This window comes from Chiloscyllium plagiosum, unplaced genomic scaffold, assembly GCF_037043375.1.
Source record: "Chiloscyllium plagiosum isolate Xiang-an unplaced genomic scaffold, Cpla_swu_hap1 HiC_scaffold_1, whole genome shotgun sequence".
NCBI lineage: Eukaryota > Metazoa > Chordata > Chondrichthyes > Orectolobiformes > Hemiscylliidae > Chiloscyllium > Chiloscyllium plagiosum.
In genome coordinates this window covers 157706300-157719263 of record NW_028270139.1, presented here as the reverse complement: position 1 = coordinate 157719263, position 12964 = coordinate 157706300, and positions in this window count along the sequence as shown.

Genomic DNA, 12964 nt, shown 5'->3' with positions numbered 1-12964 from the left:
CAGACATACAGGAGTACAGGAGTACAAAAGTATAGGAGTACAGAAGTATAGGAGAACAGAAGTATAGGAGAACAGAAGTACGGAAGTACAGGAGTACAGAGCTACAGGAGTACAGGAGTACAGAAGTACAGAAGTACAGGAGAACAGAAGGACAGGAGTACAGAAGTATAGGAGTACAGGAGTAAAGACGTACGGGAGTACAGGAGTACAGAAGTGTAGGAGTACAGGAGTACAAAAGTAAAGGAGTACAGAAGTATAGGAGTACAGAAATACAGAAGTCTAGCAGTACAGAAATATAGGAGAACAAAAGTACAGGAGTACAGGAGTACAGAAGTATCGGAGTACAGAAGTACAGAGGTACAGGAGTACACAAGTACAGGAGTACAGAAGTACAAGGGTACAAGAGTATTGGAGTACATAAGTATAGGAGTACAGGAGTACAGAGTATAGGAGAACAGGAACACAGAAGTGCAGAAATACAGATGTACAGGAGTACAGAAGTATTGGAGTACAGGAGTAGAGGATTAGAGGAGAATAGGAGTACAGGAGTACAGAGGTACAGAATTACAGGAGTACAGAAGTATAGGCGTACAGCAGTACAGACGTATATGAGTACAGGACTACAGAAGTATACGAGTACAGGAGTACAGGAGTATAGGAGTACAGATGTACTGGAGTACAGGAGCATAGAAGTACAGGAGTACAGGAGCATAGAAGTACAGACATACAGGAGTACGGATGTACAGGAGTATAGGAGTATAGGAGTACAGGAGTGCAGAAGTATAGGAGTACAGAAGTATACCGGTACAGGAGTACCGAGGTATAGGAGTACAGGAGTGTGGAAGTACAGGAGTACAGAAATATAGACGTTTACGAGTACAGGAGTACAGAAGTACAGGATAACAGGAGTACAGAGGTATAGGGGTACAGGAGTTCAGACGTATACGAGTACAGGAGTACAGAAGTATAGGAGTACAGGAATACAGAAGTATCGGAGTACAGTAGTACAGGAGTACAGGAGTATAGAAGTACAGGCGTACAGGAGTACAGAAGCACAGGAGTACAGAAATATAGGAGTACAGGAGTACAGAAGTACAAGAGTACAGAAGTACAGGAGTACAGAAGTACAGGAGTACAGAGGTATAGGAGTACAGAAGTACAGAAGTCTAGGAGTACAGAAATATAGGAGAACAGAAGTACAGGAGTACAGGAGTACAGAAGTATAGGAGTACAGAAGAACAGAGGTACAGGAGTACACAAGTACAGGAGTACAGAAGTACAAGGGTACAAGAGTACTGGAGTACAGAAGTACAGGAGTACAGAAGTATATGAGTACAGGAGTACAGAAGTATAGAAGAACAGGAACACAGAAGAACAGGAACACAGAAGTATAGAAATACCGACGTGCAGGAGTACAGAAGTATTGGAGTACAGGAGTATAGAAGTATAGACGTTTATGAGGACAGGAGTACAGAAGTAGAGAATACAGGAGTACAGAAGTATAGGAGTACAGAAGTATAGGAGTACAGGAGTATAGAAGTATAGGAGTACAGGAGTACAAGAGTACAGGAGTACAGAGGTATAGGAGAACAGGAGTACAGATGTACAGGAGTATACGAGTACAGGAGTACAAGAGTACAGAAGTATAAAAGTACAGGAGTACAGGAGAATAGAAGTACAGGTGTACAGGAGTACAGGAGTACAAGAGTATGGAAGTACAGGAGTACACAAGTACAGGAGTAAAGGAGTACAGAAATACAGGAGTACAGAAGTATAGGAGTACAGAAGTACAGCAGTACAGAAGTACAGGAGTACAGAAGCATAGGAGTACAGAAGTATAGGAGTACAGGAGTACAGACGTACAGGAGTACAGAAATACCGACGTACAGGCGTACAGAAGTACAGGAGTACGGAAGTACAGGAGGACAGAGGTATACGAGTATAGGGGTTCAAGAGTACAGGAGTACAGACATATCGGAGTACAGAAGTACAGGAGTACAGAAGTACAGGACGACAGGAGTCCAGAAGAACAGGAGTACCAGAGTAAAGAGGTACACGAAAGTATAGGAGTACAGGAGTACGGAAATACAGGAGTACAGAAGTACAGGAGTATAAGAGAACAGGAGTACAGATGTACAGAAATACAGACGTACAGGAGTACAGGAGTACAGAAGCACAGGAGTACAAGAGTATATGAGTACAGGAGTACAGGAGTACAGAAGTAGAGAAGTAGAAAAGTACAGGAGTACAGAGGTACAGGAGTACAGAAGTACAGGAGTACAGGAGTACAGAAGTACAGGACGACAGGAGTCCAGAAGAACAGGAATACCAGAGTAAAGAGGTACAGGAGTACAAAAGTATAGGAGTACAGGAGTACGGAAATACAGGAGTACAGAAGTACAGGAGTATAAGAGAACAGGAGTACAGATGTACAGAAATACAGACGTACAGGAGTACAGGAGTACAGAAGCACAGGAGTACAAGAGTATATGAGTACAGGAGTACAGGAGGACAGAAGTAGAGAAGTAGAAAAGTACAGGAGTACAGAGGTACAGGAGTACAGAAGTACAGGAGTACAGCAGTACAGAAATACAGGAGTACAGAAGTATAGGAGTACAGAAGTATAGGAGTACAGGAGTACAGGAGTACAGAAGTATAGGAGAACAGGAGTACAGATGTACAGGAGTATACGAGTACAGGAGTACAAGAGTACAGAAGTATAAAAGTACAGTACAGGAGAATAGAAGTACAGGTGTACAGGAGTACAGGGGTACAAGAGTATGGAAGTACAGGAGTACAGAAGTACAGGAGTAAAGGAGTACAGAAATACAGGAGTACAGAAGTATAGGAGTACAGAAGTACAGCAGTACAGAAGTACAGTAGTACAGGAGTACAGAAGTATAGGAGAACAGTAGTACAGGAGTAGAGAAATACAAATGTACAGGCGTGCAGGAGTACAGAAGTATAGAAGTACAGAAGTACAGGTGTACAGAAGTACATGAGTACAGAGGTATAGGAGAACAGGAGTACAGAAATACAGACGTACAGGAGTACAGAAGTACAGGAGTATGGAAGTACAGGAGGACAGAGGTATACAAGTATTGGGGTACAAGAGTACAGGAGTACAGAAATACCGGAGTACAGGAGTACAGAAGTATAGTAGTACAGAAGTACAGGACGACAGGAGTACAGAAGTACAGGAGTACCAGAGTAAAGAGGTACAGGAGTACAAATGTATAGGAGTACAGGAGTACAGATGTACAGAAATACAGACGTACAGGGGTACAGAGTACAAGAGTACAGAAGTACAGGAGGATAGGAGTACAGAAATACAGAAGTACAGGAGTACAGAAGTACAGGAGTATAGGAGTACAAGAGTACAGGAGTACAGAAGTACAGGGGTACAGGAGTACAGATGTATAGAGAACAGGAGTACAGGAGCACGGAAGTCCAGGAGTACTGAAGTACAGATGTACAGGAGTACAGACGTACAGGAGTACAGACGTATAGGAGAACAGGAGTACACCAGTACAGGAGTACAGAAGGATAGGAGTACAGGAGTACAGAAATGTAGGAGTACAGCTGTACAGGAGTACAAGAGTACAGAAGTATAGGAGTACAGGAGTACAGAAGTACATGAGTACAGGAGTACAGAAGTATAGGAGTACAGAAGTACAGGAGTACAGGAATATAGGAGTACGGACGTACAGGAGTACACAAGTACAGGAGTACAGGAGAACAGTAGTACAGAAGTACAGGAGTACAGAAGTACATGAGTACAGGAGTACAGAAGTATAGGAGTACAGAAGTACAGGAGTACAGGAATATAGGAGTATGGACGTACAGGAGTACAGAAGTACAGGAGTACAGAAGTATAGCAGAACAGGAGTACAGATATACAAATGTACAGAAGTACACTAGTATAGTAGTACAGAAGTACAGGCATACAGAAATACAGACATACAAGAATACAGAAGTATAGAAGTACAGGAGTACAGAAGTACAGGAGTATGGTAGTACAGAAGTACATGAAGTACAGAAGTACATGAGTACAGGAATATAGGAGTACGGACGTACAGGAGTACACAAGTACAGGAGTACAGGAGTACAGTAGTACAGAAGTACAGGAGTACAGAAGTACATGAGTACAGGAGTACAGAAGTACAGGAATACAGGAATATAGGAGTATGGACGTACAGGAGTACAGAAGTACAGTAGTACAGAAGTATAGCAGAACAGGAGTACAGGAGTACAGATATACAAATGTACAGGAGTACACTAGTATAGTAGTATAGAAGTACAGGCGTACAGAAATAAAGACATACAGGAATACAGAAGTATAGAAGTACAGGAGTACAGAAGTACAGGAATATGGTAGTACAGAAGTACATGAGTACCGAAGTACAGAAGTACATGAGTACAGGAGTACAGAAGTATAGGCGTACAGAAGTACTGGAGTACAGGAATATAGGAGTACAGAAGTACAGGAGTACAGTAGTACAGAAGTACAGGAGTACAGAAATACAAATGTACAGGAGTACAGGAGTACAGAAGTAAAGGAGTACAGAAGTACAGGAGTACAGAAGTACATGAGTACAGAGGTATAGGAGAACAGGAGTACAGAAATACAAATGTACAGGAGTACAGTAGTATAGGAGTACAGAAGTACAGGTGTACAGAAATATAGACATACAGGAGTACAGGAGTACAGAAGTATAGGAGAACAGGAGTGTAGGAGTACAGAAGTATAGGAGTACAGGAGTACAGAAGTATAGGAGTACAGATGTACAGGAGTACAGGAGTACAGAAGTATAGGAGAACAGGAGTACAGAAGTACAGGAGTACAGAAGTATAGGAGTACAGACGTATAGGAGTACAGAAAAACAGACATACAGGAGTACAGAAGTACAGGAGTACAGAAGTATAGGAGTACAGAAGTACAGGAGTACAGGAATATAGGAGTACGGACGTACAGGAGTACACAAGTACAGGAGTACAGGTAGTACAGAAGTACAGGAGTACAGAAGTACATGAGTACAGGAGTACAGAAGTATAGGAGTACAGAAGTACAGGAGTACAGGAATATAGGAGTACGGACGTACAGGAGTACAGAAGTACAGGAGTACAGGAGTACAGTAGTACAGAAGTATAGCAGAACAGGAGCACAGGAGTACAGATATACAAATGTACAGGAGTACACTAGTATAGTAGTACAGAAGTACAGGCGTACAGAAATACAGACATACAGGAATACAGAAGTATAGAAGTACAGGAGTACAGAAGTACAGGAGTATGGTAGTACAGAAGTACATGAGTACCGAAGTACAGAAGTACATGAGTACAGGAGTACAGAAGTACTGGAGTACAGGAATATATTAGATTACATTAGATTAGATTACTTACAGTGTGGAAACAGGCCCTTCGGCCCAACAAGTCCACACCGACCCGCCGAAGCGAAACCCACCCATACCCCTACATTTACCCCTTACCTAACACTACGGGCAATTTAGTATGGCCAATTTACCTGACCCTGCACATCTTTGGATGGTGGGAGGAAACCGGAGCACCCGGAGGAAACCCACGCAGACACGGGGAGAACGTGCAAACTCCACACAGTCAGTCGCCTGAGGTGGGAATTGAACCCGGGTCTCTGGCGCTGTGAGGCAACAGTGCTAACCACTGTACACATAGGAGTACAGAAGTACAGGAGTACAGGAGTACAGAAGTATAGGAGAACAGGAGTACAGGAGTACAGAAGTACAAATGTACAGGAGTACAGAAGTATAGGAGTACAGAAGTACAGGTGTACAGAAATACAGACATACAGGAGTACAGGAGTACAGAAGTATAGAAGTACTGGAGTACAGGAGTACGGTAGTACAGACGTACATGAGTACCGAAGTACAGAAGTATAGGAGTACAGAAGTATAGGAGTACAGAAGTACAGGAGTACAGAAGTACAGGAGTACAGGAGTACAGTAGTACAGAAGTACAGGAGTACAGAAGTACAGTAGTACAGGAGTACAGAAGTATAGGAGAACAGTAGTACAGGAGTAGAGAAATACAAATGTACAGGCGTGCAGGAGTACAGAAGTATAGAAGTACAGAAGTACAGGTGTACAGAAGTACATGAGTACAGAGGTATAGGAGAACAGGAGTACAGAAATACAGACGTACAGGAGTACAGAAGTACACGAGTACAGGAGTACAGAAATATAGGAGTACAGGAGTACAGAAGTTAAGGAGTACAGAAGTATAGGAGAACAGGAGTATAGGAGTACAGAAATACAGACGTACAGGAGTGCTGGAGTACAGAAGTATAGGAATACAGAAGTACAGGAATACAGGTGTACAGAAATACAGGAGTACAGGAGTACAGAAGTATAAGAGTACAGAAGTACAGAAGTTTTGGAGTCCAGAAGTATAGGAGAACAGGAGTACAAGAGTACAGAAGTGGAGAAGTACAGGAGCACAGAAGTATAGGAGAACAGGGGTACAGAAATACAGACATACAGGAGTGCAGGAGTACAGAAGTATAGGAGAACAGGAGTACAGAAGTACAGAAGTGCAGAAGTACAGGAGCACAGAAGTATAGGAGAACAGGGGTACAGAAATACAGACATACAGGAGTGCAGGAGTACAGAAGTATAGGAGGACAGGAGTACAGAAGTATAGGAGTACAGGAGTATAAGAGTACAGAAATACAGAAATACAGGAGAACAGAAGTATAAGAGTACAGAAGTACAGGAGTACAGAAGTACAGGAGTACAGGAGTACAGAAAGTCAGACGTACAGGAGTACTTAAGTATAGGATTACAGGAGTACAGGAGTACAGTGAGAAGTTTGTATTGTCACCACACACAGTGGTATGTTAGGTGTAAAAAAAGTGTGAGTACAAAGGACTAAAAGAAATAAAGTTTAAAGGATTAAGTATTACCTTCATAGAATAAGTATAAAAATAAAAAAATCAGGTAATATTAATATTGAGGTCCTTCTTGATATAACCTAGAAAAATAAAGAAATAAAGTTAAAATAGTGGGATACGGACTGTGTAGAGGCTAAAGTTTTTTAATTTAAAAAGGAGCCGTGTGTTGGCACAGTCTTGGTGGGCCCAAGGGCCTGTTCCTGTGCTGTACTGTTCTTTGTTCTTCAGGTGTGAAGTGGTGGAATATTTTTCCTTGATTTCCTAAGGTCCCCATTATCGGAGATTCCAGTCTGCAACCTGATTGTTTCATTCCTCCTGCTTTCTCTGAACATAGCAACATGTCCCAAAGCATTTTCTTATGAATTGGCTGGGCTTATTTCTCATCCCTAGGTGCCCTGGAGAAGATAGTGGTGAGCTGTTTTCTTGAACCACTGAAGTCCATGTACTGGATGTAGACCCACAATACTGTGAGAGAGGGAATTTGCAAGATTTTGACCCATTAACAGTGAAAGAACAGTGATATTTTTCAAAGTCTGGGTGGTGAGTGGCTTGGAGGGGAGCTTCAGGTGGTGGTGTTCCCATGTATCTGCTACCTTTGTCCTTCTAGATGGAAGTGGTCAAGGCTTTGGAAGGTGCTGTCTAAGGAAGTTTGATGAATTAGCTTTTCTTCTGTCTGTGTAGAATCAATCCTATCATTTGTGAAACAGATGGGATTTTCCAACAGTTCCTGATGGTTTCATGGTCAACATTATTGAGAAGAGCTTCATTTCCCAGACTCATTAATTGGAATTAAATTTCGCCAGCGGCTATGGTGAAATTTGAACCCATGCACTCGAGAGTGTCAATCTGAGACATTATTGCATCACCAACCTCCTCCAGCATTTTGATTAGATTAGATTCCCTACAGTGTGGAAACAGACCCTTCAGCCCAACAAGTCCACACCGACCCTCCGAAGCACAACCCACCCATACCCCTACATTTACCCCTTCACCTAACACTACAGACAATTTAGCATGGCCAATTCACCTGACCTGCACATCTTTGGACTGTGGGAGGAAACCGGAGCACCCGGAGGAAACCCACGCAGACACGGGGAGAATGTGCAAACTCCACACAGTCAGTCGCCTGAGGCGGGAATTGAACCCGAGTCTCTGGCGCTGTGAGGCAGCAGTGCTATCGAGTTGTACTTACCATTAACCTGTTCACCAGTGCTCAGTTTGCTTCCACTGGGACTACACTGCAGACTTGCCCCAAACATGGCAACATGGCCTGGTCTTCAAAAGGGAGATGAGGCCTTTAATGTCAGGACAGCATTGGACTGAGTGAGGCCCCAGGATCAGGACAGATGCCTTGAAAGAGGAGAATCTTTGGCAAAGTGGAAAAATTAGCAACAAAAACAGAAATTGCTGGAAAAGCTGCGCAGATATAGCAGCATCTGTTGAGAGAAATCTAAGTTAATTGGACTGAATTGAATGTATTGTCATGTGTACCGAGGCACAGTGAAAAGCTTTGTCTTGCGAGCAATACAGGCAGATCACAGAGTTAAATAGCATAGATAAGTAAATAATAGGTGAACAGAGGCAAAAACAAAAATACAGGTACAGGCGAATGTTAAGAGTTTGTGAGTCCATTCAGTATTCTAACAATAGTAGGGTAGAAACTGTTTCGAAACCAGCTGGTGCGTGTGTTCAGGCTTCTGTACCTTCTCCTTGATGGTAGAGGTTGAAGAAAAACATTGCCAGGGTAGGATGGATCTTTGAGAATTCTGGCGGCCTTTCCATGACAGCGGGCCTGGTAGGTGGATTCTATAGATGGGAGGTTGGCCTTTGTGATTGTCCTGACTGAGTTCACCACTCTCTGTAACCGTCTCCAATCTTGAATGGTACAGTTGCTATACCAGGTAGTGATACATCCAGACAGAATCCAGGGACACCCGTAAAAGTTGGCAAGGGTATTCGCCATCATGCCAAATTTCCTCAGCTGCTTGAGGAAGAAGAGACATTGTTGGGCATTTGTAACCAGTGCGTCCACATGAAGAGTCCAAGAAAGCTTGTTGTGGAGCTTGACACTCTCCACTAATTCCACCTCTGTGCTGTTAATGTGTAGGGGGGGCATGAGTAACATCCCACCAAAAGTCAATAATGAGTTCCTTGGTTTTGCCGGCATTGAGAGCTGGGTCTCAAAGTTTTGGCTCTGGTGACCCTTCCTTGGACCTGATGGTAGCTCAGAAATTGTTGGTTTATATGCAGAAGGTAGGGTGGGGGAGGGGGTAAAGAGTAAATGATAGGTGGAGATAGAGGCCCAAGAGAGAGAAGAACAGTTGGATACACAAAGGATTGTGTACGATCTGGCTAGGAGGGTGAATAGCTGTTATCAGGGACTGTTAGTAGCTCACAATGTGTTGTGTGTAGTAGCAGATTATGTGATAACAACTCCTGGTTTGGGGGGGGGGAAGTTAGGGTAAGGACATTAGAGAACTCATGCCCTAAAGTTGCTGAACTCAATATTGAGTCCGCAGGGCTGCAAAATTCCCAAGTGGAAAATGAGGTGTTGTTCTTCCAGTTTGCGCTGAACTTCACTGGAGCACTGCAGCAAGCCTGAGGCAGAGATGTTGGCCAGGGAACAGGGTGGTGGGTTAAAATGGCAGGTGACTGGAAGCTCAGGGTCAATTTTTACGGAAGAATTAGCATTAATCCTATCAAGGAGAAATATCAGGAAGCACCTCTTCACACCAAGCGTAAAGGAAATCTGGAATTCTGAAACTCTCTCCCACCCCACAAATAGCGGTGAGGCTGAAGACCATCTGGAGATTTAAAGACTCAGATTGAGACATTTTTTTGTTCGAATGGATTATAGAAACAAGATGGGCAGATGGAATGAAGCTGCTGATTACTTAAGCCAGGGATCAGTTGGTAACATTCTTATCTTTGGTTTAAAACCATTGGCTTTAAATCCACCATCTATAAAGTATCGAAAAGTGTGGCACTGGAAAAGCACAGCAGGCCAGGCAGCTCCGAGGTGCAGGAGAGTCAGGCATATACCTGATGAAAGGCTTATGCCCGAAACATCAACTCTCCTGCTCCTCGGATGCTGCCTGACCTGCTGTGCTTTTCCAGTGCCACACATTTCGACTCTGACTCTCCAACATCTGCGGTCCTCACTTCCTTGCTGAGAAGTGTGGTCACTCAGATTAGACCATAGAGTGAGGGGTTTTACGGGGTTGCAGAGGAGATTCACCAGGATGTTGCCTGGAAAGGAGCATTTCAGCGATGAAGAGAGGCTGGGTAAGCTCGGGTTGTTTTCTTTGAAACAGAGAAGGCTGAGGGGACACCTGATAGAGGTGTGTAAGATTATGAAGGAAATGGACAGGGTGAATGGGAGGCAGCTGCTCCCCTTGTTGGAAGGATCAGTAACAAAGGGGCATCATTTTCAGGTGAAAGGCAGGAGGATTCGAGGAAATATCTTTTCACCCACAGGGCGGTGGGAATCTGGAATGCACAGCTTGGGAGGGTAGTTGAGGTGGGCAACCTCACAATCTTTAAAACATACTTGCTTGAACTTGCTTTTAACATTCAATGCTATCGGCCAAGTGACGGAAAGTGGGACTAGTATAGACTAAGAGTAGTGTGCGTCCGTGCAGTCAATGGGCTGAAGGGCCTGTTCTGTAGTGGCCTGATGCTTTTAAGCTATGAAACGCGTGATGGTCAAATTAGGCACTATATAAATGCAGCTCTCCTACTCGAAATGTTGGTTTTGGGCGAAGGCTGAGTGGCCTTTTCCGATGCTGCTGGCCCAGGGCAAGGTGCGTGTGGGAACACCCCTGAGAGGTGTGGCAACAGGAACTATACTTTGAATGCACTTCATCAGCTGTAAAGTACTTTGGGACTTCCTGGGGTGTTGAAAGGCACCACCTAAATGCAAACCTTTCTCGAGGATTGAGAAGTTTGGTTGCTCAATCACACCTCAGTTCGCTGCAGCCGCAAAGACTGAATGGTGTCCCCCAAAACAATAATGGGTTAATACTTCCTCCTGGTGGATTCAGGTGGTACTGCTGCTCAATTGATATTTTGTCTGGTGCAGTATTCTGGAGACCAAATCTCAACACATGCTTATATCAGAATACTGCTTTACATAAACAATTAAAATGTTTCAATTCAAACAATTAAATATGCTGCCTATATTTTTTTATTCACAAAGGAACACCATTCCTTAAGCAGTACAATTCCATATTCCACACAGTTCTGGTCTCTGTTTTGCAAAAATACAGATTTCAAAACTGGCTAAGTTCAGGAATGCAACTGGAAGAGCAATGGAGATGGATTTAAGCATGTCTTTTAAAAGGGAATTGGATTAATGCCTGAAGGGAAGAGGTTCACAGGGCTATTGGGTCAGGGGTGGGGACAGGAAGATGTTACAGAGAGCTAGCACAGATTCAATGGGCCATATGGTCTTCAGTACTGGAACCACATTGGACTTTGAGGCACTGGAGAAGGTGCAAATAAAAGATTCATAAGGGTGACATCAAAATGAGATGCCATTCCTTGCAGGTCAAATTGAATGGAGTGGGTCCTCTTTCCCTTAGAGGGATGAATCTTAAGATAATGGAAGGGAAGCTTTGCTCGGGTACACAAAAGAAGAATGTTTCCACATGGCACAGGACCTGAACTGTGCCTAAAGGTAAGATGTTGTCACTACAAGGTCCAGTGATGAATTAAACAGACACAACTTTGCATAGAGTTTGATTTATTGTTGTCACATGTAGCGAGATACAGTGAAAAGTGGTGTTTTGCATGCTCTACAGGCAAATCTTACCATACAAAGTGCATCAGGGTAGCATAACAGAGTGCAGAATACAGCGTTACAGCCACAGAGAACGTGCAGAGAGAGAGATCAGAATTAGCACTTGACCGGTCCGTTGAAAAGTTTGATAACAGCAGGGATCAAGCATGTGTGTACAAACCTTAAGATCTTCCGCCCAACAGAGGAGGGTGGAAGAGAGTATAACCGGGGTGGGAGGGGTCTTTGATTATGTTGGCTGCTTTCCCAAGGCAGCAGGAAGTGAAGACAGAGATAATGGATGGCTGACTGGTTAGCATGATGGATTGGGCTGTGTTCACAACTCTCTGTAATTTCTTGTGGTCTTGGACAGAACAGTTGCCATACCACACTGTGATGCATCCAGATAGGATGCTTTCGGTGGTGCATCTATAAAATTTGACAAGGGCCATTGTGGACATGCCAAATTTCCTTAGCCTTCTGAGGAAGTAGAGACGCTATTGTATTTCCTTGACAATTACATCGGTGTGGATGGATCAGGATTGGTGATCATCACTCCCAGGAACATGACGCTCTCAAACACCTCCACCTCAGCATTGATGCAGACAGGGGCGTGCCAGGTAAGCAAATAGGAACAGGATAGATGTATATGCTGACAGGATAAGTTAAAAAAAGGTAGGAACATAAATGTCAGTGCAAACTGATAGGGTTAAATGCCCTATTATTGTGCCATTGTGAGTTAAGAGTGAGATGGAACAGATTTAAGGCAACTGATACAAGAAACAGCGGAGACTTATAGAGAATCTTGTTCACACAGCGAGTGGTCAGGACCTGGAATGCACTGCCTGAGAATCTGGTGGGGGACAGGTTCAAATAAGGCATTCAGGAGGGAATTTTCTGGCTATCCGAAAAGCCACAGCTTTGGGAAGCAGGTGGAGGGAGTGTGGTGAAAGCGGCAGTAGGTGAATTGTTCCCGAGGAGAGGCAACACAGATCTGGAGAGCTAATGTCAATGTAATTCTATGCATTATTCCTGCAGAGATTATTTTAGTAACCCAGATAATGGCATTTAACGGTTCACGGGGAGGTGTTGGTCCAGAGGTATTATCACTGGACTGCTGATCCAGAGACCCAGGTAAATCCCTGATGACCTCGTTTGAATCCTACCACAGATAGTGGAATTTGAATCCAATGAAAATCTTGAATTAAGAGTCTAACGTGGACATGAAATGATTGTCAGGAAAAGGTTCACTAATGCCCTTT